The sequence below is a fragment of the Lucilia cuprina genome, chromosome 6, assembly GCF_022045245.1.
Source record: "Lucilia cuprina isolate Lc7/37 chromosome 6, ASM2204524v1, whole genome shotgun sequence".
Lineage (NCBI taxonomy): Eukaryota > Metazoa > Arthropoda > Insecta > Diptera > Calliphoridae > Lucilia > Lucilia cuprina.
In genome coordinates, this window is record NC_060954.1 from 1,451,647 (window position 1) to 1,475,222 (window position 23,576).

Genomic DNA, 23,576 nt, shown 5'->3' on the forward strand with positions numbered 1-23,576 from the left:
GAACTAGAACTGAACTAGAACTGAACTAGAACTGAACTAGAACTGAACTAGAACTAAACTAGAACTGAGATTCAGGATTGGGAATACTTAATACTCGTAATTAAATATTACTAATACGCCCCAAAAATATTTTTAGTCTGATAATGCATTTCAGTGGGAAAATATCATCAATACAAAAGTTTTATTATTTCTTAAAAAATTTTAAAGATTTAATATTGTCGTATTGAACCTGTTTGCCACTTGTCTACACTTTGACAATTTTAAACTTTTTTTTCAATTTTACACAGTTTTGCAATTTCATAAATCTAAATCAAAACAACAATGTTAATAATAAGCATAAAATTTTTTGGCGTTCATCAAAAATTAAATTCTCCAGTGACCAGATATTATAATTGAAATAATGCTAATTGGATTAAATTCAAAAGTACACAATTTTGTATCTAACAGAGTGTGTCTACAATAGTATATAAAGGAGGGTTAATGAGAGAAATGTAATCATATACATATCATATACAATGTACATTTATTTTGAGGTGCGAGGGTTGTGGAAAAAGTTCCTTGAACTAAAAATATGTGTATTTTTTAGAAAACTATTTAAGTATACATGTTCCTACATGTATATTGCAATGTCTCTATGTTAGTGAATTCCGGAAAATTTGAAATATTTTGTAAAATATTTTCAGTTCTCATCACTCTTTAGATTTTCAAAATATTTTGTCTATACTTGTCTGCATACTCTGCTTAAAATATAATGATCGAGGTTAATACTCATATGAATATATCCAGCAATTTGACTGCTGTTCATGTATGAGTATGTGTATACTTTTAGAAGGACAGACAGACATGTTAGACATTTAGTCTATCCGTCTGGTGTATAAATATTTATGTTGTACGAAAAAGCTTTTTATTTTCAAATCCTCAACAAATACTTCTTAACAGCATTTCTGGTTTTGGTTTAGTTTTTGGGTAGAAACTTTATCTCACTTTATCTACAGTTAAAATACGTATTAAAATACATACAAGTTTACTTACAAATACTTTTAAATCCCTAAAACTATAACGTGTCATGTTCTAACATGCTGCTCAATACATACTTGCATTATGCATGCATTTGCATAGCATATTTGAGTGGTAGTAGTTTTGAGTGCTAGTGTTAGTTGCATGAAATGCTAAACCTGTCAATTTACATCGAATTGTTGGCATAATATTGAAACCATAATTTATTATATGAATTTTATAATACTCCCACATAGACAGATTTGCTCATACAATATTAGAGATTTTGCATAGTAAACTGCAGTGTGGAATACTCGTAGGTATTAGAATTTTTAGCAGAAATTTAAGGGAACATATTTATTATACCACAAATAATAACCAATAAACGTATTGCCAAAGACTTTTAACAAACTGATAAGCTAAAAAAACTGATTTAAACTAGCAGCAAAATAGAGCTAATTTAAAAGTTAAGGGTGGCGTATGATTAATATTATCTAACAAGTTATGTGGTTTAAAAACTGTTACTATAACTTATAGAAATGTTGGAAAAATGCAACAATGGTTTTAAAAATATAAGTTAGTAAGAACTTAAATATAAATTGTAAATCTCGTAGCATTTATATCACATTATTTCATATGATATTTTTTACTAAAATAAAGTATTATATTACATCTTATTTATTCACAATACTTTCTACTCTTTATCTCTCCCTAGAGATTTTTGACCAGTTATAAATACATCATTATAAATTTATCTTTCTAACCAAGTCATATAATTTATTACCTTATTTGTTTTCTAGTTAATGCAAATCTAATTTCATTACAATAACATCAGCATATACAACAACATTTTAAAATTCCACACAAAACATTTTAGTTAAATTGATTACTCTACCCTAACAACATTTGTCGACTGGAAAATTTACGCACTTTTAATATTCTTTAACAAAAATCATATGACAACAATGCATTACATTCTTTAACACAAACACACATTTTATCATTTACTTATACAGTCTCATTGTCAACGCTGTCGCCATATTTAGAACAAAATTATTACAACATTAAAACCTATCTGAATACCAACAAATGGATAGAAAGGCAATTTTTCACAAATTCATAAATGAATTAGAGTTTAATTTTCACGCACACACACATAAATCTTAAAAAAAAGTTTTTCAAGTCAGTGGTAGTAGTAGTTGTAATACGTGCGTGTACGTCTGTCTGTCTAGTGTTGGAAAAAGTGTCAAAAAGGTGTTGTTATGTAAACTGTTTTAAGGCATGAGAAAAGCGGGCGTTTTTTGTTCGTAAAGGTAATAACCCCTGCAACTGATGTTGTGTATAAGTTTAAAATGAATTTATAATGACTCGAAAATAAAATACAACAAGAAAGTTTTTTTGATGTTCTAACAACGTTCATGATGAGGCCAATTTAAAATTTCATGAATATAAATTGGATTTACAAAATACATTAAATAATAAAACTAAGAGTCTGAGTAAAAGAGTGAAAAACATACGCACTACAGTAAAGAATTATAAACAGAAGGAATAATTGAGAAAATGTTGGCATATGCATACATGTTTGCAAATAACAACATTTAAATAAGTTAGTGATCTTTGATTGAAAACTGAAGAAGAACTGAACTAGAACTGAACTAGAACTGAACTAGAACTAGAACTGAACTAGAACTAGAACTGAACTAGAACTAGAACTGAACTAGAACTGAACTAGAACTGAACTAGAACTGAACTAGAACTGAACTAGAACTGAACTAGAACTGAACTAGAACTGAACTAGAACTGAATTGGAACTTAATAACGACCGTTTCTTGTTTTCATTTAAATAATAATTATAAATAGTAATTATTAAAAACTTTTATTGTTATTTCTTAAACTACAATTAGTTACATTTTAAATTTTGAGGAATAAAGTTTTATAAAGTTTTGTTTTAATATAAATTTTCTTGATTTTCTTTTTCTTCTAACATTTACAACACCTGTGAACAGCAATAAATGTTGCTGAAACCAGAGAAAGGAGTATTTCATTTCTTGATCTAGTTATTTAATTTCATAGAAATTTCATTTATAACTGACACTTGGATAAACTACTGTTGACTCTTCCCTCACTAGTTAAAACCCTTTTCCAACAAACCCTCACTGATAGAGTTACAAAACTAAAAACGTCATATTGCACATATGGTTTTGTATGTCAATGTATGTGTATCTTTTTTCACATGTGGGGGTCAGGCAGTCAAATCTTTTATGCAAACGAGTACAATACAATAGTTACCAACATATCAAATGGTAGTCAGTGTATAAAACTTTATATCTATTTGTGTATTTGTATGTCTATGTGTCCTTTGTCTAGTTTTACCCTTTTAAATAGAAACATTTTGCATACTTGGTTTATTTCAACAAGGTGTAGAAACCTTATGCGGTTTTTCAACTGTTTGCTAAAGCCAGAAAGCAACCAGATCAAAAAAAAAATAAAATGGAGTAAATGAAAAACTGAATAGAAAAATTCATCATCATGAATACTAGGATTTATTTGGTTTAAGGGTGTAACTAAACAAAAACAAAACTGAAGAAAAAAAAACAAGTAAAAAGGTAAGAAAACCTGAAATCATGATATGGTTTATGGCATGCAAAATGAAAAACTTAAAAAAGAGGGAACCAAACAAAATGAAGTTTTACTATTTTGCCACAACTTTACGTAGTATGTAAAATATCTACATTTGTGGTCTTCAATACTGTTACCTTGTTGTATGTTAGAACCAAACAAACAAAAAAACAACTAGCTGAATTTTTGGCTTCGCAAAAGTTCAACATGACACCTGCAGTTTCAAATTACAAATATATGTATGATGATGACGTTGATAGAAATATACGTTCCATAGAAGACATAAATAACAATATCATGATGATGTATTTATTTACGAGGTTGGTGGAGATAATTAAATTTTTTGTGACAAATCGATTTTTAGCCCAGTCCTTGTTCAGTTCTAGTTCAGTTCTAGTTCAGTTCTAGTTCAGTTCTAGTTCAGTTCTAGTTCAGTTCTAGTTCAGTTCTAGTTCAGTTCTAGTTCAGTTCTAGGAACTAGAACTGAACTAGAACTGAACTAGAACTGAACTAGAACTGAACTAGAACTGAACTAGAACTGAACTAGAACTGAACTAGAACTGAACTAGAACTGAACTAGAACTGAACTAGAACTGAACTAGAACTGAACTAGAACTGAACTAGAACTGAACTAGAACTGAACTAGAACTGAACTAGAACTGAACTAGAACTGAACTAGAACTGAACTAGAACTGAACTAGAACTGAACTAGAACTGAACTAGAACTGAACTAGAACTGAACTAGAACTGAACTAGAACTGAACTAGAACTGAACTAGAACTGAACTAGAACTGAACTAGAACTGAACTAGAACTGAACTAGAACTGAACTAGAACTGAACTAGAACTGAACTAGAACTGAACTAGAACTGAACTAGAACTGAACTAGAACTGAACTAGAACTGAACTAGAACTGAACTAGAACTGAACTAGAACTGAACTAGAACTGAACTAGAACTGAACTAGAACTGAACTAGAACTGAACTAGAACTGAACTAGAACTGAACTAGAACTGAACTAGAACTGAACTAGAACTGAACTAGAACTGAACTAGAACTGAACTAGAACTGAACTAGAACTGAACTAGAACTGAACTAGAACTGAACTAGAACTGAACTAGAACTGAACTAGAACTGAACTAGAACTGAACTAGAACTGAACTAGAACTGAACTAGAACTGAACTAGAACTGAACTAGAACTAGAACTGAACTAGAACTGAACTAGAACTGAACTAGAACTGAACTAGAACTGAACTAGAACTGAACTAGAACTGAACTAGAACTGAACTAGAACTGAACTAGAACTGAACTAGAACTGAACTAGAACTGAACTAGAACTGAACTAGAACTGAACTAGAACTGAAACTGAACTAGAACTGAACTAGAACTGAACTAGAACTGAACTAGAACTGAACTAGAACTGAACTAGAACTGAACTAGAACTGAACTAGAACTGAACTAGAACTGAACTAGAACTAGAACTGAACTAGAACTGAACTAGAACTGAACTAGAAAACTGAACTAGAACTGAACTAGAACTGAACTAGAACTGAACTAGAACTGAACTAGAACTGAACTAGAACTGAACTAGAACTGAACTAGAACTGAACTAGAACTGAACTAGAACTGAACTAGAACTGAACTAGAACTGAACTAGAACTGAACTAGAACTGAACTAGAACTGAACTAGAACTGAACTAGAACTGAACTAGAACTGAACTAGAACTGAACTAGAACTGAACTAGAACTGAACTAGAACTGAACTAGAACTGAACTAGAACTGAACTAGAACTGAACTAGAACTGAACTAGAACTGAACTAGAACTGAACTAGAACTGAACTAGAACTGAACTAGAACTGAACTAGAACTGAACTAGAACTGAACTAGAACTGAACTAGAACTGAACTAGAACTGAACTAGAACTGAACTAGAACTGAACTAGAACTGAACTAGAACTGAACTAGAACTGAACTAGAACTGAACTAGAACTGAACTAGAACTGAACTAGAACTGAACTAGAACTGAACTAGAACTGAACTAGAACTGAACTAGAACTGAACTAGAACTGAACTAGAACTGAACTAGAACTGAACTAGAACTGAACTAGAACTGAACTAGAACTGAACTAGAACTGAACTAGAACTGAACTAGAACTGAACTAGAACTGAACTAGAACTGAACTAGAACTGAACTAGAACTGAACTAGAACTGAACTAGAACTGAACTAGAACTGAACTAGAACTGAACTAGAACTGAACTAGAACTGAACTAGAACTGAACTAGAACTGAACTAGAACTGAACTAGAACTGAACTAGAACTGAACTAGAACTGAACTAGAACTGAACTAGAACTGAACTAGAACTGAACTAGAACTGAACTAGAACTGAACTAGAACTGAACTAGAACTGAACTAGAACTGAACTAGAACTGAACTAGAACTGAACTAGAACTGAATTGGAACTTAATAACGACCGTTTCTTGTTTTCATTTAAATAATAATTATAAATAGTAATTATTAAAAACTTTTATTGTTATTTCTTAAACTACAATTAGTTACATTTTAAATTTTGAGGAATAAAGTTTTATAAAGTTTTGTTTTAATATAAATTTTCTTGATTTTCTTTTTCTTCTAACATTTACAACACCTGTGAACAGCAATAAATGTTGCTGAAACCAGAGAAAGGAGTATTTCATTTCTTGATCTAGTTATTTAATTTCATAGAAATTTCATTTATAACTGACACTTGGATAAACTACTGTTGACTCTTCCCTCACTAGTTAAAACCCTTTTCCAACAAACCCTCACTGATAGAGTTACAAAACTAAAAACGTCATATTGCACATATGGTTTTGTATGTCAATGTATGTGTATCTTTTTTCACATGTGGGGGTCAGGCAGTCAAATCTTTTATGCAAACGAGTACAATACAATAGTTACCAACATATCAAATGGTAGTCAGTGTATAAAACTTTATATCTATTTGTGTATTTGTATGTCTATGTGTCCTTTGTCTAGTTTTACCCTTTTAAATAGAAACATTTTGCATACTTGGTTTATTTCAACAAGGTGTAGAAACCTTATGCGGTTTTTCAACTGTTTGCTAAAGCCAGAAAGCAACCAGATCAAAAAAAAAATAAAATGGAGTAAATGAAAAACTGAATAGAAAAATTCATCATCATGAATACTAGGATTTATTTGGTTTAAGGGTGTAACTAAACAAAAACAAAACTGAAGAAAAAAAAACAAGTAAAAAGGTAAGAAACCTGAAATCATGATATGGTTTATGGCATGCAAAATGAAAAACTTAAAAAAGAGGGAACCAAACAAAATGAAGTTTTACTATTTTGCCACAACTTTACGTAGTATGTAAAATATCTACATTTGTGGTCTTCAATACTGTTACCTTGTTGTATGTTAGAACCAAACAAACAAAAAAACAACTAGCTGAATTTTTGGCTTCGCAAAAGTTCAACATGACACCTGCAGTTTCAAATTACAAATATATGTATGATGATGACGTTGATAGAAATATACGTTCCATAGAAGACATAAATAACAATATCATGATGATGTATTTATTTACGAGGTTGGTGGAGATAATTAAATTTTTTGTGACAAATCGATTTTTAGCCCAGTCCTTGTTCAGTTCTAGTTCAGTTCTAGTTCAGTTCTAGTTCAGTTCTAGTTCAGTTCTAGTTCAGTTCTAGTTCAGTTCTAGTTCAGTTCTAGTTCAGTTCTAGTTCAGTTCTAGTTCAGTTCTAGTTCAGTTCTAGTTCAGTTCTAGTTCAGTTCTAGTTCAGTTCTAGTTCAGTTCTAGTTCAGTTCTAGTTCAGTTCTAGTTCAGTTCTAGTTCAGTTCTAGTTCAGTTCTAGTTCAGTTCTAGTTCAGTTCTAGTTCAGTTCTAGTTCAGTTCTAGTTCAGTTCTAGTTCAGTTCTAGTTCAGTTCTAGTTCAGTTCTAGTTCAGTTCTAGTTCAGTCCTCGTATTTCTTTAAAAAAATAGAGTTGAGAAAAAACGGAATAAATTTGTAATATAAACAAGGATTTTCAGATGAAAAGTGTATGTGGGAAATCCATGATGAAATGGCGTCATTAACATTCATTGGACTTAAACAAATGAATATTGATGAAATTCAAAGAAATGCTAGTGAAGAAAATACACAGTTTTATGACTAATTTAAAAGGTTTAATATCTTTCATTCAATATCTTAAAAGAAAAATGTAAACATCAATATTACTTTTTCACCTTTACTACGTATGGCTTATTGTATAATAACAAACATTAAAAGATATTAAATACAAAATATTTATTAAATATTTAAATGATGGTTTCTTTTTTGTAATAATTATACTGACCATAATTTGATTTTCAAAATGATTAAGAAAATAAATATGTATGTCTTAAAACACTTTTCAAGTTCATTTACCACAAAATAATATATTTTAAATATACAAAAGTTTTTGTAGAAAATTCGTCTCACCTCAAAGTCTGGCAAATCACTTGTAACAAATATAAATTTTAACACACAAATTATTGCTGCTCTTGCTCCCTCCGATTAGTTTTAGCACTTTTTATTGTTGATGTTTTTAAGATTTAAATAGTAGTTTGAACTTTAAATGAGTAAATAATACTGAAAATTTAACATAATATAAACCATTAAAAGCTTAATTGACCAGAACATGCAGAAAAAAAAATAAATAAATAAAAGATAAAAAACTAAAACTATACAGGCTCATAAACAAATACACATACAGCGCACATTTGTAAACCATTAGAATCAAAGATAGCTAACACCAGTAGAATTTGTCTGCAAACCATTTTATATCTTTCTATAAAATTTTTTTAAAGCCTGGGAATTTTACAATATTTTACATATAAATATTTTTTAAAACAAAAATGGAGTTTACTGTTTTTGCTTCTTTTGCTTTCATTGTTTGAATTAAAAATGTTCATGTTAAACTATTTAGATACCAAGCATACTGTTTGTGTATGCGTACGCATGAGTATGTTTGTGTAGTATATAGAGAAATATACATTGGCTTAAAAAGACAAATTACGCACTTCCGCTTACAATGTATGTTCTACTCTACTCTTCAACTATTTGTACAAACATTTACATGCACATAAAAACATTATTGTTGTTGTTGTTGTTGCGGCAACTATGTAGTAATAGTTTTGTAGTTGTAAATGTGAAACATTAGACATATGAATGATGTTGCTGGGTATTAATAGGAACATGTTGTTATATAGTATTGTTGCTGTTGTTCTAGTTTGCAATGAATGTGTTCATAAGTGTGGTTAGTTTTTTCTAACACACAAACATTTACTCTTAACATTCAAAACTATGTTAGTTTGTATGTGTGTGGGTGAGTAAATGTGTTAGTATACAACATGTTTATGTCAGTATGAAGTACCGGTTATTGTAACAGACATTTAAACAGCAACAATAACAACAACTACAACCAGCAACAACAACAATATCAAGATGAATATAGTGAACACTAACAGCAACACTACACATACACTTTACACAACAGAAACAACAACAAACAGGAGAAACACTATTAATACTTAATCCAAAGGATTCTGAAAATCATGTTGTATGTGTAAGTAAGTATTTATGTGAATAGTTCTTTAAGAAATGTGACCAACTAATTTACAAATTTGATAAAATTTTAAATTTGTAAAATTATTGTTCTCTAACGTAAGCACCATTTTAACTTTTTCTGTTGTTTCCAATTGTCTATGTTTCTTGACATTGATTAATTAAATTTCACAGAACACATGACGTATGATTAATATTAATAGGAAGAAATTTCAAATAAAATATTGTCAAATAGGAAATTTTTTTAAATTCTGAATAGTTTTATGAAGAGACATGCTCTTAACTTAAATTAACAAAAGTTTTAATACATTTTTCAAGTTGTGGTAAAACTGTTTTAATTAAACACAACAACATAAAAATCAAACTAAAGGGGTCACATTTCCTGTTTCCTCATAAGAATGTATCATTATAAGTTGTTGTGTATAAGTGTGTTTTTTTGTCTCTTTGTAAATGTGGTAATTTTTTATGTTTCTGTAAATTTAAAAATGATGAACCTGAGTTTTGACTTTTATCAACAAAGATTTGTTTAACCATTAAACAACAAAATATAAATTAAATACATACAATTTATAATAAAACCTCAACTTTTTATTATAATAAAGAAAAAACAATGTCTGAGTGTTTGTTTAAGTGGCATTCATAGATATATTCATATATAAATTTTTATGTAAGCAGACATGCTGACCAATTGTCTGTTTTCAGACACATTACATGACAAACATTCCGTTTGTAAAGGTTTATATGTTGTTAAGTCACATATTGGTATATATAAATGAAATAAATATGTATTTTCTGTTGTTTTCAAGTATCTGGGTTGAAAACAGCCTCATAAATCCTTCAAGTGCTTCATTATAAATTATTTTATATGCACTTTAACAATTCCTCTTATACACACATGACATGTCCTTGGAAAATGTGTAATAGTACATATTTTCTGTAAATATATATTTGGTTTTTGTTTGTCTCAGTTTATAATTTGAATTCCCAAAGTACTTTTACAATTGAATTGCCTGTCTGATAGGACTTAATATTAATTCAGTTTATAGTTAATTCATATTTGTATTTATAAACAAATGTAATACGACTTGTATGGGCATATTTACAGTTCAGTTTTAGTTCAGTTCTTGATCAGTTGTAGTTTAGTTCTAGTTAAGTTCTAGTTCAGTTCTAGTTCAGTTCTAGTTCAGTTCTAGTTTAGCTCTAGTTCAGTTCTAGTTCAGTTCTAGTTCAGTTCTAGTTCAGTTCTAGTTCAGTTCTAGTTCAGTTTTAGTTCAGTTCTAGTTCAGTTCTAGTTCAGTTCTAGTTCAGTTCTAGTTCAGTTCTAGTTCAGTTCTAGTTCAGTTCTAGTTCAGTTCTAGTTCAGTTCTAGTTCAGTTCTAGTTCAGTTCTAGTTCAGTCCTAGTTCAGTTCTAGTTCAGTTCTAGTTCAGTTCTAGTTCAGTTCTAGTTCAGTTCTAGTTCAGTTCTAGTTCAGTTCTAGTTCAGTTCTAGTTCAGTTCTAGCTCAGTTCTAGTTCAGTTCTAGTTCAGCTCTTGTTTAGTTCTAGTACAATTCTAGTTCATTTCTAGTTCTGTTTTCATTCAGTTTAGTTTTTGAGATTATATTTATAGTTTAGACTATTAATTTTCTATACAACTTTTAATGTCTCTTAAAAACAAGTAGCTGTCTATTAAATATTTAAGTATATTTTCCTCAAATTAAAACAACTGTAGATCATTAAATGTATTTATCTTCTGGTTATTTGTCTAGAAAATCCCACCTGAAAACCATTGTCTAGTCGTTTACGCTTATTATTGTTTATGTTTGTCGATTTATACCAAATATATTTTCTTTAGAGATTTATGATTTTGTTCATACAACATAAATATTATTTTTATTATATTTTCTCAAAAATTTATTTTTGTTATTATCTTTTGACAATTTTCCAAAATGTGCCTCATTAAATACAGAAAAAAACAAATGTGTTCTTTTGGTGGGACTCACGTAAAGAAAAATATTGAAATGTCTAGATAAATATTTATGCAATTGTTGATCGTTTTATTTTTAATTAGTTTAAAAATGACAAGGAAAAATGTGACCTACATTAAAAACTTTTATATATTACTGTTTAGTTTTAAAGTATTCTTTTATATTAATATTTACCTTTTACATTTCATGCTTTCCTTTAAATGCCTTTTTAAACACAAAAAAATATATAATTTGTTAATTAAATTTCTATTACCAGACTGACTGACAGTCTAGTCTCCTTTTTTCAATGACAGGGGAAATAACAAGAATTTACATGGTAAAAGACTAAAACTATTTCAGCAGTCTACCTATTCTATAGATTTTTAAGCATGTAGTAGATGAACATATGCTTTTGACGTTAGTATTTGAATACAAACCAAAGTCTGAAGTGTTTCGTCTAATACACAATAACATCAAATATTTAAACATACTTACTTATACATTTAAACGTACTCTAACACTAAAACACATACATACTTATATGAATAATATACTCTCTTCTTAGCACTCATGTATGTATGAGTAGACATTGATTTACTGTTTGATTAAATGGAAATTAAATTGCCTGCCTTTAGTCATACTGGAGAATATAAACAACTATACACACTCTCATGTTTACTATGTATTCAAATATGCACTCTAACTACAACCACTACAATATCAACAACAAATACCAACATAGAAATTTTTATTTTCAGTTATATTTTCACTTCATTTAAGAAAAAAGGATTTTTTGATTCTTTAAACTAATTCAGTTCTAGTTCAGTTCTAGTTCAGTTCTAGTTCAGTTCTAGTTCAGTTCTAGTTCAGTTCTAGTTCAGTTCTAGCTCAGTTCTAGTTCAGTTCTAGTTCAGCTCTTGTTTAGTTCTAGTACAATTCTAGTTCATTTCTAGTTCTGTTTTCATTCAGTTTAGTTTTTGAGATTATATTTATAGTTTAGACTATTAATTTTCTATACAACTTTTAATGTCTCTTAAAAACAAGTAGCTGTCTATTAAATATTTAAGTATATTTTCCTCAAATTAAAACAACTGTAGATCATTAAATGTATTTATCTTCTGGTTATTTGTCTAGAAAATCCCACCTGAAAACCATTGTCTAGTCGTTTACGCTTATTATTGTTTATGTTTGTCGATTTATACCAAATATATTTTCTTTAGAGATTTATGATTTTGTTCATACAACATAAATATTATTTTTATTATATTTTCTCAAAAATTTATTTTTGTTATTATCTTTTGACAATTTTCCAAAATGTGCCTCATTAAATACAGAAAAAAACAAATGTGTTCTTTTGGTGGGACTCACGTAAAGAAAAATATTGAAATGTCTAGATAAATATTTATGCAATTGTTGATCGTTTTATTTTAATTAGTTTAAAAATGACAAGGAAAAATGTGACCTACATTAAAAACTTTTATATATTACTGTTAGTTTTTAAAGTATTCTTTTATATTAATATTTACCTTTTACATTTCATGCTTTCCTTTAAATGCCTTTTTAAACAAAAAAATATATAATTTGTTAATTAAATTTCTATTACCAAGACTGACTGACAGTCTAGTCTCCTTTTTTTCAATGACAGGGGGAAATAACAAGAATTTACATGGTAAAAGACTAAAACTATTTCAGCAGTCTACCTATTCTATAGATTTTTAAGCATGTAGTAGATGAACATATGCTTTTGACGTTAGTATTTGAATACAAACCAAAGTCTGAAGTGTTTCGTCTAATACACAATAACATCAACATATTTAAACATACTTACTTATACATTTAAACGTACTCTAACACTAAAACACATACATACTTATATGAATATACTCTCATTCTTAGCACTCATGTATGTATGAGTAGACATTGATTTACTGTTTGATTAAATGGAAATTAAATTGCCTGCCTTTAGTCATACTGGAGAATATAAACAACTATACACACTCTCATGTTTACTATGTATTCAAATATGCACTCTAACTACAACCACTACAATATCAACAACAAATACCAACATAGAAATTTTATTTTCAGTTATATTTTCACTTCATTTAAGAAAAAAGGATTTTTTGATTCTTTAAACTAAGGGTTTAAAAGAAACTTACACTTTTCAATAATTTAGTGTTAACAGACTTAAAGTAAAAGTTTAAATATTTATGAAATAGTAATTAATATCAATAAGTTTTTGCAAAATCAAAACGAAAGTGCTAAAGAACTGCAGTACTGAGGAACTGAACTAGAACTGAATTAGAACTGAATTAGAACTGAATTAGAACTGAACTAGAACTGAACTAGAACTGAACTAGAACTGAACTAGAACTGAACTAGAACTGAACTAGAACTGAACTAGAACTGAACTAGAACTGAACTAGAACTGAACTAGAACTGAACTAGAACTGAACTAGAACTGAACTAGAACTGAACTAGAACTGAACTAGAACTGAACTAGAACTGAACTAGAACTGAACTTGAACTAAACAATAAGTGAACTATAACTGTTTTTTTTTGTTTTTAATATTTTTATCTTTTCTTATCCAATTAGCCTACACTGAATTCTTTCTCTCTCGTTTTCTAAAGTTTTAATTTAAGTTTAATAATTCAAAATTAATGTTTTTTCATATACACACTTTACTGCCCTAAATATCCCCTACATTTTAATCAAGGTTCTTTTTGCTTTTGTTGTGTTGTTATAAATTCCATGTTTCTGTTTTTTAGTTTTTTACAATTTCTCTAATCCCTCTGAAATTGAGCTTAAAAAATTTATAAAGATTTATAAAGACATCATAATATTATCATCTCATTATAAACAGCATATTTCATCTGCTGCTCATTGCTATTCAAGTTCTTTTTTTATTTTGGGGGCTTCTGCTGGTATTCTGTTATATTTTACTTAAGCAGTAGTTGAACGTTTCTCAAGTTTTAATCCCATCCGAGGCAAATAATTTAAAATGCACTTACATTTTTAAGTAGAAATCTCTACAACTACATACTAATGTAAAACAACCAGGAAAAGGAAACACTCTCACACACATACAGACACACACTAAGAGAAAAACAAGCTCTACAAAGTTACTATCAAAACAAGTTTGTTTAATATTGTTTGTAGTATAAAGTTGTTTTTTTATATTTTTTTCTTTTTTCTGTTGGTATCACTTTCTTCTTCAACCATTGACCCATATAATTTAGTTGTAAATTAAGGCAAAGAATGATTTTGGACCACTTGGATAGAGCTTAAAAAGTAAAAAAGACAAGACTAGAAAAAAACTAAAAAATAAACATAATAATGACAGCTTAGACAGATGTTGTACTTGTTTGCATTTTAGAGATATAATATTTTTATTCCTATTTTTTTCTTCACTCTCGGCCTTTCTAGTTGAAGATTTAAGCAAACAAACTTTCACTTAAAACTAAAATATACATATAAAAACATGTATATCAATACATACATATACATATGAACATATATATTTTGGTACAAATGTATCTACGAACCAGCAGTATTAAAAAGTAAAAAGATTGACTCAATTTTTTAGGATATAAGTCGTTATTTTAGTATCGCCAGTAATCTAGCAGAAAGTCAAACATTACTTAAGTGATCTTTATTATTAAAAGAAGTAGACTTAAAGAACATTGTACAACATTTTTGAAAATGAGTTATTAAAAATACCAACTCACTAGTTTGGCACATTCACCCCGAGTTGCAGGATTCTTTAAACAAGTCTGAATGTTGTAGTTAAAAGTAGGTTGCTTTAAAAGTATGTATCATGTAAATACATTCATATGATGATGCATGATGCATCATGTTCAAAACTGATGTTTATCTTCTGAGTATAATGTTACATCCAGGCTTTTTTCAACAAAAAAACAAAACTACATTAAATATTTTAAGCTGATTTAAGTTTTTCGTTTTTATCATATTTTTTTAATATTATAATGACAACGAAGTTTAAGCCCAGCGTGTTTATCAAGATGAGCATGGTGATGACGATAAAAAGTTTTTGTATAATGTTTAATGTTATCATTTTTCAAGTTACCACACATTCATATTTGCTCATTATACATAGGCACCATGCTGTGTGAATGTATTTTTTGTTGCTTTTTTATTTTTTTTTAGTTCAAATGTCATAAGTTGCCAATGCAGAAAAAAATTAAAATGTCATATGAATGTGTAATTCTAAATTGAACTAGAACTGAACTAGAACTAATCTAAACTAGAACTGAAGTAGAACTGAAGTAGAACTGAAGTAGAACTGAAGTAGAACTGAACTAGAACTGAACTAGAACTGAACTAGAACTGAACTAGAACTGAACTAGAACTGAACTAGAACTGAACTAGAACTGAACTAGAACTGAACTAGAACTGAACTAGAACTGAACTAGAACTGAACTAGAACTGAACTAGAACTGAACTAGAACTGAACTAGAACTGAACTAGAACTGAACTAGAACTAGAACTGAACAACAAAACATTCATTAAGTCATTATTTCAATTACTTCTCTGTTTTAAAATATCTTTAAACTATGTATATGATATCTCAAGATGTTGCTTCCTATACTTTATGTTACATTTAATTTCTTAACAGTACGTTGAACTTTTTGTCTATTAAATCCAACAGCTACAAATTTAACCTAATTTTGCAACAATGTGTCAATAACATCGAACACATTTTATATAAGTTCAGTGTTTTTTTTTCGTTCCTTCTTTAATAACAAATCTATTGACTGCTTCTACTACAACAACTACATAACAAATTATAACAAATACTGTACAAAACAAATATGGGACACATATTGTAACTTAAGAAGTCTTCTAGTGGAAAAGGAATACATATCAGCACTCACAACTTCACATCGTAACGCATCATATCACAATCTTAAGAAAACACATACAACTACAATAAAAACACGATAAATGAAATGGCAGCAAAACTACAAACACATCAAATTCATCTTAAGCAACTGTTGCCCTTAAGAAGAAATTTTTACTCCCTCCTCTTTTTATTATATTCAATAAACTTCCTGTTTATGGGGACTCAACATTCAACCATTTCAGTAGAGCAGAAAGGAACCAGCAACTTAAAACAACAAAAATAAAAAAATACAAGCAAGCAACACTTGCGTATAATGAAGTGTAAAGTGCATGATGGTAAATATCAAACATTAACAAAATCCTTGAAAAAAACACAAAAATAATCCTTGAAGCAAAAATGAAAAAGAAGAAAAATATTAAAAAGGGATGTTTACCAAAAGATTTAGATTGATAATTGATTAAAGCGTGTATGTGTAGGAGAAAGAGGAAGGAAGGGTGGTAAAAGGGAAAATCGAGCTGAAATTAGAAATCCACTAATCACTTAAAGATGCCATTATCAAAGATTGTTCATTAATGTTTGATTTTCCCTTAAAGTAAAATTGGTTTACTTTTAGCAAAACGTATTTAGGAATTAAAACCTGAAAGCTATTAATGGTTAACAAATTATTAAGGGTTGGCGGGGGGTTTTTTGACAAAAACATTAAAAGGAGAAACGTTTTTAAATGCTATTTGAGGAAAGTACTACAAATAAAAACAGTCTCTTAAAGGGGGTGAACATATTTTGATGACGGCGACATAAACATCAAAGGAAGTTTTCTTTACAGATGACATATTAAATGTTGGTAATGAAATATGAGCCTGAATTTATATCAAATTTCATTTAATTAGATTTTTGAGGGAAAATATATTTCTTTTAAAATAATTAAAGTTAAAGTAAAAAGTGTTTTAAAGAAATATTTCTATTAAAAAAAACCGTTATACCGTTATAATATTTCTTAAGAAGAATTAACAAGAACCTCACTTAAAGCTTCTTGCAATTATGAAATTAAATGAAAAAAAGTTGGTAATACATTTATTTTATGTAGAAAAGCTTTTAAATCTAAAGCTTTTTTTAATGGAAATCTTATTTTTTGTATAAGCTTTTCTACAAAAAAGTTTTTAATATATGAAATTTTTGGAAAATATGTTTTACAAATAAATTGTTTACTAGTAAAGTTCCCCTCATGAGTTATGAAGTTCCCTCGAAAAACATTTAAAAGTTTTGTGTCAGCTTTTTCTAAGTAAAGCTTTTTCCAAAAAAAAATTACTTTAACTACAAAAGCTGTTAACCAAAAACTGACATAAAAACTGAAGTTTTCACCAAAAAAAGATTTCTGTAAAAAGCTTTTTTTTAAAATGTATTTTGCAGTAAAACAAGATTTAAACGAAAAAACTTTTTTTCCATACGAAAAATATTGATCAGAATTCACTGAAAAGATTAAGCTTTCTTTAAAAAAGCTTTTCTGAATGATTCTTGTGTTTGCGATGTTAATTCTTCTCACAAAAAAGCATTTCGTTTAAAACATTTTACAAAAAAAGCTTTTATCAGAAACTGGATTTTAACAGAATAGTTTTATACATAGATAAGCTTTTAAACATTTTAAAGTCTTTCTTATATTGTATTCTTCACTCCAATTATGAAAAGCTTCTTTCAAATTCTAAATTCTGAAAAGTTTCTCATTTTGCAAAAAAGCTTTTTTACAAAAAGTTCCTTAATAGCGAAAAGCTTTAAGTCTAACAAGTTTTAACAGAAAAGCTTTATACATACATAAGCTTTAAAACACTTCAAAGTCTTTCTTATATTGTAGTCTCCACTTGAAGTTATGAAAAGCTTCTTTCAAATTCTAAATTCTGGAATGTCTCTCATTTTGCAAAAAAAAAACTCTAGTTATAAGTCTTACAAGTTTTAACAGAAAAGCTTTATTTCTACATAAGCTTTAAAACACTTTATTTTATATAAAAAGCTTTCCTTTTAAATTCTTAATCTTGCAAATAATTCTCATTTTAAAGCACTACTTTACCACCTATTAACTTTTTTAAGACACAAACAAACACCTTCCAACTCCTTATAGTCTATTTAATTTCTATTTTTATTACAACCTTTCAGCACAATCCGACCTCCAGTTAAAGCCCCACACAAACATATGAAATTTATATAACCACTTAAATTTTGAACCCTTTTTTTACAACTCAATAGAGTGAAACGAAACATAAAAATACAACACGTTTGTACAGAAATAAAGTTGTTAAAACCACAAATTTTGTGCGTTTCTATATGATTATTTGCATATAATTTTATGGCAAGTTAAAATTATGTATAGAATTTTCAATAAAATTTATATAAAGTCCCCTATGGAACATACAAGCAACCTTTTATTACGGTTTAAAGCTCAAACACAGTTACATGTAAATGTTCAACACATTTGTAGTTTCGAAACGGAAGTGTGTCAGCACGTGTAAATGTGTTGCTTTACATATTGAAATATATATATTTCTTCTTTTTGAATTGTATCTAAATTTGTAACTCTTTCTGGTACATACACACATACACATATTTTCTCACACATATTCATGATAATAAATGTTAATAATATTTACAAGTTTTGTAGACTTCTTCAGTCAGTTTATGCTTTTGTTGTAGCACAAATTTAATCATAAATTTAACATGTAACATTGACTTGCTTTACGACTAACAACAGACTTTAATACCTTTAAGATCTGAACTAGGGCGGAGTACTATGTCGTATAGTTTACTTTTTAAACTAGTTCCTAAGAGGGCGGAGAATGTTGTTTACATGCTTGTAAATTTATCTTTGTTATAATGTTAAGTTTAGTTGTGGTAGTGGTAATGTAATATTATAAATACTATTATTGACTGTGTGGGTGTATTTTGCTACAAATAGTATTATAATTAGATTCATAGTTTTCCTTAACAGTTGTAATAAATTCAAATATAAAATGTATGTTGCTTTATAAAAGAAAAAAGGGTGATCAAATTGTTTGTACATAAAACATAAATTTCAGAGCCTAGAGACAAGAAATTAACCCTTTACACTTTTGGAATAAAAAGCTATGCATCTATTTTGCAACAATCATTTCTAAATAAAATCTCGTATATTTTTTTTTACTCTGATCACCTTAATAAATTGCTTTTTATCTGCTAACTTTAACCCACATTAGTTACTACATTTTACTACTAGTTGTGTGTTAAAGTGAATATTTGTTAAATATAATCACTTATACATACATACCATATTCATATAATAAATTCTAGTCCCTCTGCATTTGTATATAATTTGTTACAAATATCAGTTTTTCTGATGACAACCACCAACCAACAGCAGCAAGAAGATAACAAATATGGAAAATATTCAGGTCATGTTTTCAAATCATGTGCATAAGGATGGTTCCGATTGTCTGCTGTATGGAAAGAATAAAGTTCCAATTAAAATTGAAAATTGAAATTTAAAACAATTGCCAAACAAATGAAATCAACAAAATTGTTTTTAAAATTACCTGACTTTTCCTTCACGATTTAGTGGTACATTTACTATATTTTCCCTTTTCAAACAAACGGTCTAACCAGCCTACCACATAATCAGGTACTACGGGTGGCCAGTTGCCCTCAAGAATATGTATTGGCTGGTCAGTTAGTTGAGGTTCCCAAATTCGGGAAGAGGAGGGTACTGCTGATACACAGAGAAATATAATGTTCATGATACATTTCAGTTATCGTTCCTAGATGCTAGTAGCAGTACAAATTTCAGACGATGACTCTGGGTTTAATAAAATGTTGGATTTGAGCTGATAATGAAAAAGATGGTGATGATCCATGTTTCAGACAACCAATTACGTCCTTCTAGGTGCTGTTGCCGAATCAACAGAGCCATCTCAGTCGTGTGGTTAGGCGACATTATTGTCGGGGTTAGATTGAACTTGCTCATGATACCTGTCCTTCCACAACAGAACTACTATGGCAAAAGATTAGATAGCTCGAGTACTTAAGATACACAAACGGGCAATAGTGAGTTGTTGCTTAGTTTTACTCACTTAGTGTGTGTAAAAGACCACCGTGAGATAGGGCTACACGCCAGGTACTCACATTAAGCACTTCGACTTAAATCCTATGGGTACCAGGGCACTCTGGAGTAGTCGGAAACGAAAAGGGACCTTGAGGTAGTTAACCTGATGATGCTAACATAAAGCTGAATTAAAACTATGGTGAGGGAATCCTATAAGGCCTCCTGAAATATTGAAACGGTGGTCAGAACCACAAAGATCCTCTGGAGTAACTCTGATGATAGAAAGACGAGAAATCTTCTCAAAACGAACAAGCCTGACATGTGGCGAACAAGCCTGACATGTGAAACTCTGGGGCAATTTCTTTGCCACCGTCAGGCATTCATCAAATTTACATCATGGAAGTATTGTTATTCCGGAAATGACTAACATGCTTTTAAAAGTTCCCTTTTCACTGAAAAGTACCATTTTACTTATGAAAGTTCTTTTTCATAAATATCTCATGTTTCTCTTGAAAGTCCCTTTTTACTTATAAGTTAATTTTTACTAAAATTTTTCTTTTACTTAAAAGTACTTTTTTAAAAAAAATTTAAAAAAGTATCATTTTACTCATGAAAGTCCCTTATTACTAAAGGATCCATTTTAATTAAGAGAATTTAGTAAAAAGTACTTTTTTTTTACTGAAAAGTACATTTTTACTAATAAGATTATGGAAACTTTCTTTTTTACACAAACCAAAGAATTTTTTTACTTAAGAAAATTTGTAGCCACCTTTATAATGTTTAAACTATTTTGTTTAAAAATATGCATACAGATCTAAGATAGACTTGCAAAATATTATTTAATTTAAGTTTTTATGTCAAATTTGTACTCAAACGAATTGCAAAATATTTAAGTGAACTAAAAATAAATTAAGAAAATCAATTAAAGAACTTTTTTCTTAATAAAAGAAGAAACATTTTAGTTTATTGTTTTTATTTCTTTTTGAAAACTTATTTGAGAGAAAACGTCTATATAGTTCTTTTTACCACCAGTTTTAACATTTTGTTTAATGTTAATCTGAAAAAAGAAAAAAACAAATCTGAATAAAAAACTAAGTAACAATTGCAAGTTTCTAGTACAACATATAAAATAAATCTAAATACCCATCAAATGAAAAAAAAACTCCCTACGGAGCTTACTCACTTAAGTTAAAGACAGAAACTAGAATTTAACCAAATAAAGAAAAATAAGCTAAAAACTCCTACTTAATAAATAAACAAAAAAAGCAATAATGGGCAACTTAAATAAACTTGGTTGATTGTCTGTAATAATGTTTTAGTCAAACTGCTATTATCATTTTTTCCCTTATAAAAGGTTTTAATTTGTTATTTTGTTTTTTTCCTACCAACATCAAAATATTTAGTTTATCCATCTCAAGTCTTGCCCTTTATAGTTTTTCCTGATTTTCCTTTTAAAACAACAAGTATGTTCTTGATGTGTTTTCGATAAGTTTCTGTTGTTGTTTTTCCTTATTGTTCAAATCCATTTTAATTGGCTTTTCCATCAAAACATATTAGAGTGTTACAAATGTATTCGAATCAAAAAAAAAAAACTGGAAAAGAGAATTAAAAGAAGTCATAGACCAGCAAAAAAATCTATACCATACTGCTGTTTAAGCCAAGTTGCAGGAGTAGTAAAAATACCAAAAACAAACTAGGAATTGTAAAAAAATATATGGATGGACTGATTGTATAATGAAGTTTATTCGGCAAAGCTTTTTTTATATAAAAAATCCGACTTCGAACTAAAAGCAGCAACTAAAAATGTAATAAAAACTGCAATAGTTTTTATCTAGCGAAACATCTTGTGGAACTAAACAGCAACAAAATAAAATCTACGACATACAACAAACAGATTAAGGACGTTTATAAGCTGGATAAACAAAAATCTAAAAGCCAATCAAGACGAAATGATAGACAGTTTTTAAAGGCAAACAAAATATATAGTTAGAAGAAAAAGAGATAAAATATATTTTTTTGGTTCTTTAAATAGAACCATTAGCTTAAAAGTGAGTAAATTCAAACTAGAACTAAATATAAAGTGACTTGAATTAGAACTGAACTAGAACTGAACTAGAACTGAATTAGAACTGAACTAGAACTGAACTAGAACTGAACTAGAACTGAACTAGAACTGAACTAGAACTGAACTAGAACTGAACTAGAACTGAACTAGAACTGAACTAGAACTGAACTAGAACTGAACTAGAACTGAACTAGAACTGAACTAGAACTGAACTAGAACTGAACTAGAACTGAACTAGAACTAAAACAAAACCTAGAACTTAAACGAACGAGAACTGAACTACTTAGTTATTTATGTTTGTTTGTATTCATTTAATCATTTACGTGCTTATGCTCATATCGTCCTGCTCTATTTTTTTCGTTTATTATTAACTTGTACAACACTTTTGAAAACCACAGATGAGCTAGAACATCAGAAAAGCATTATTAGTTAGGAAAACTAACATTATGTTTAAAATAACCCATATTACCATACTTACTTACCTTTCGTACAACATTCTGCTACAAATACAGACAAGATTGAAACAAACTCTTAAGTGTCACACACAATTTGGTGTCATTTTCTTTGGATTTTCTTGTTGTGATGATGATGCTGATGATACTGCTGCTGCTTGCTGTTTTAGCCATAGAATAGAAGGCAACATTTTGCCAACGGCTGTTCTTGATAACTAAAACGTGATTTTACTGCAAAAAAGCTAAAATGTAGATTCCTGCTCTTCAACACTTTAGAGTAAAAAAGAAGAAAAAAAACACAGAACTTAATACTTTGAAAAAGTATATAATATCTATAGTTATGCTTGTTTGTTTATCTATAACTACACTTGTCTTTATTCTTTGGTGTTCGGATGACAATACATATAATAGTGACTGCTAATGAAGAGTCCAATGAGCACAACTCTGCAGAGGCTGGCAGCCACATTGTGCCACAAAAGCAAAAATAGTGTAGTACTACGGCAGCAAGTGAAGTGGAGCACAACTAAGCAAGACCCTTATAAAGAAATATTTTTCGTTTGTTTTCTTTTCTAAAGAAAGAACCCAAAAATGTGTTGAAAATAAATACAAGATGTCTGTCTGTCCGTCCGTCTGTTTTGTTGCATAAAAGTCTCATGCCACTGTTCTACATATAAAGTGTAAATTAGAGTTAATTTTAGTTCCTTTTGTTTTCATTGTTGTTGGCTGTTGTTTTTTGTATATGTATTTTATATGGTGTGTATGTTTCGATTCGTTTAATTTCTTTTGTCGTTTGGCGGCGGCAAGTCTTTTTAATGTTTTTGATTTTTTCCTATGTTTTTCATTAAGCACAATTTTCATGTTTCCAACGTTGCACAACAATATATTTACAACATTTGCCGTTGACATTGTTGTTTGTGTTACAAAAATAAAATAAAAACAAAATAAATTTGAATTAAATTGAAATTTA

General features: G+C 29.0%; 1 long non-coding RNA gene across 1 annotated transcript in view; it reads right to left on the bottom strand.

The window, feature by feature from the left end:
- The window catches only part of LOC124420529, a 29,241-nt gene extending 8,803 nt beyond the window's left edge, over positions 1 to 20,438 (bottom strand). Inside the window, exons 1-2 of the long non-coding RNA XR_006941248.1 lie at positions 19,587 to 20,438; positions 19,322 to 19,490 (exon numbers count right to left, since the gene is read on the bottom strand). This is a non-coding gene — a long non-coding RNA (uncharacterized LOC124420529). The remainder of the gene's footprint in view (positions 1 to 19,321; positions 19,491 to 19,586) is intronic.
- Between the last annotated feature and the right edge of the window lie 3,138 nt (positions 20,439 to 23,576).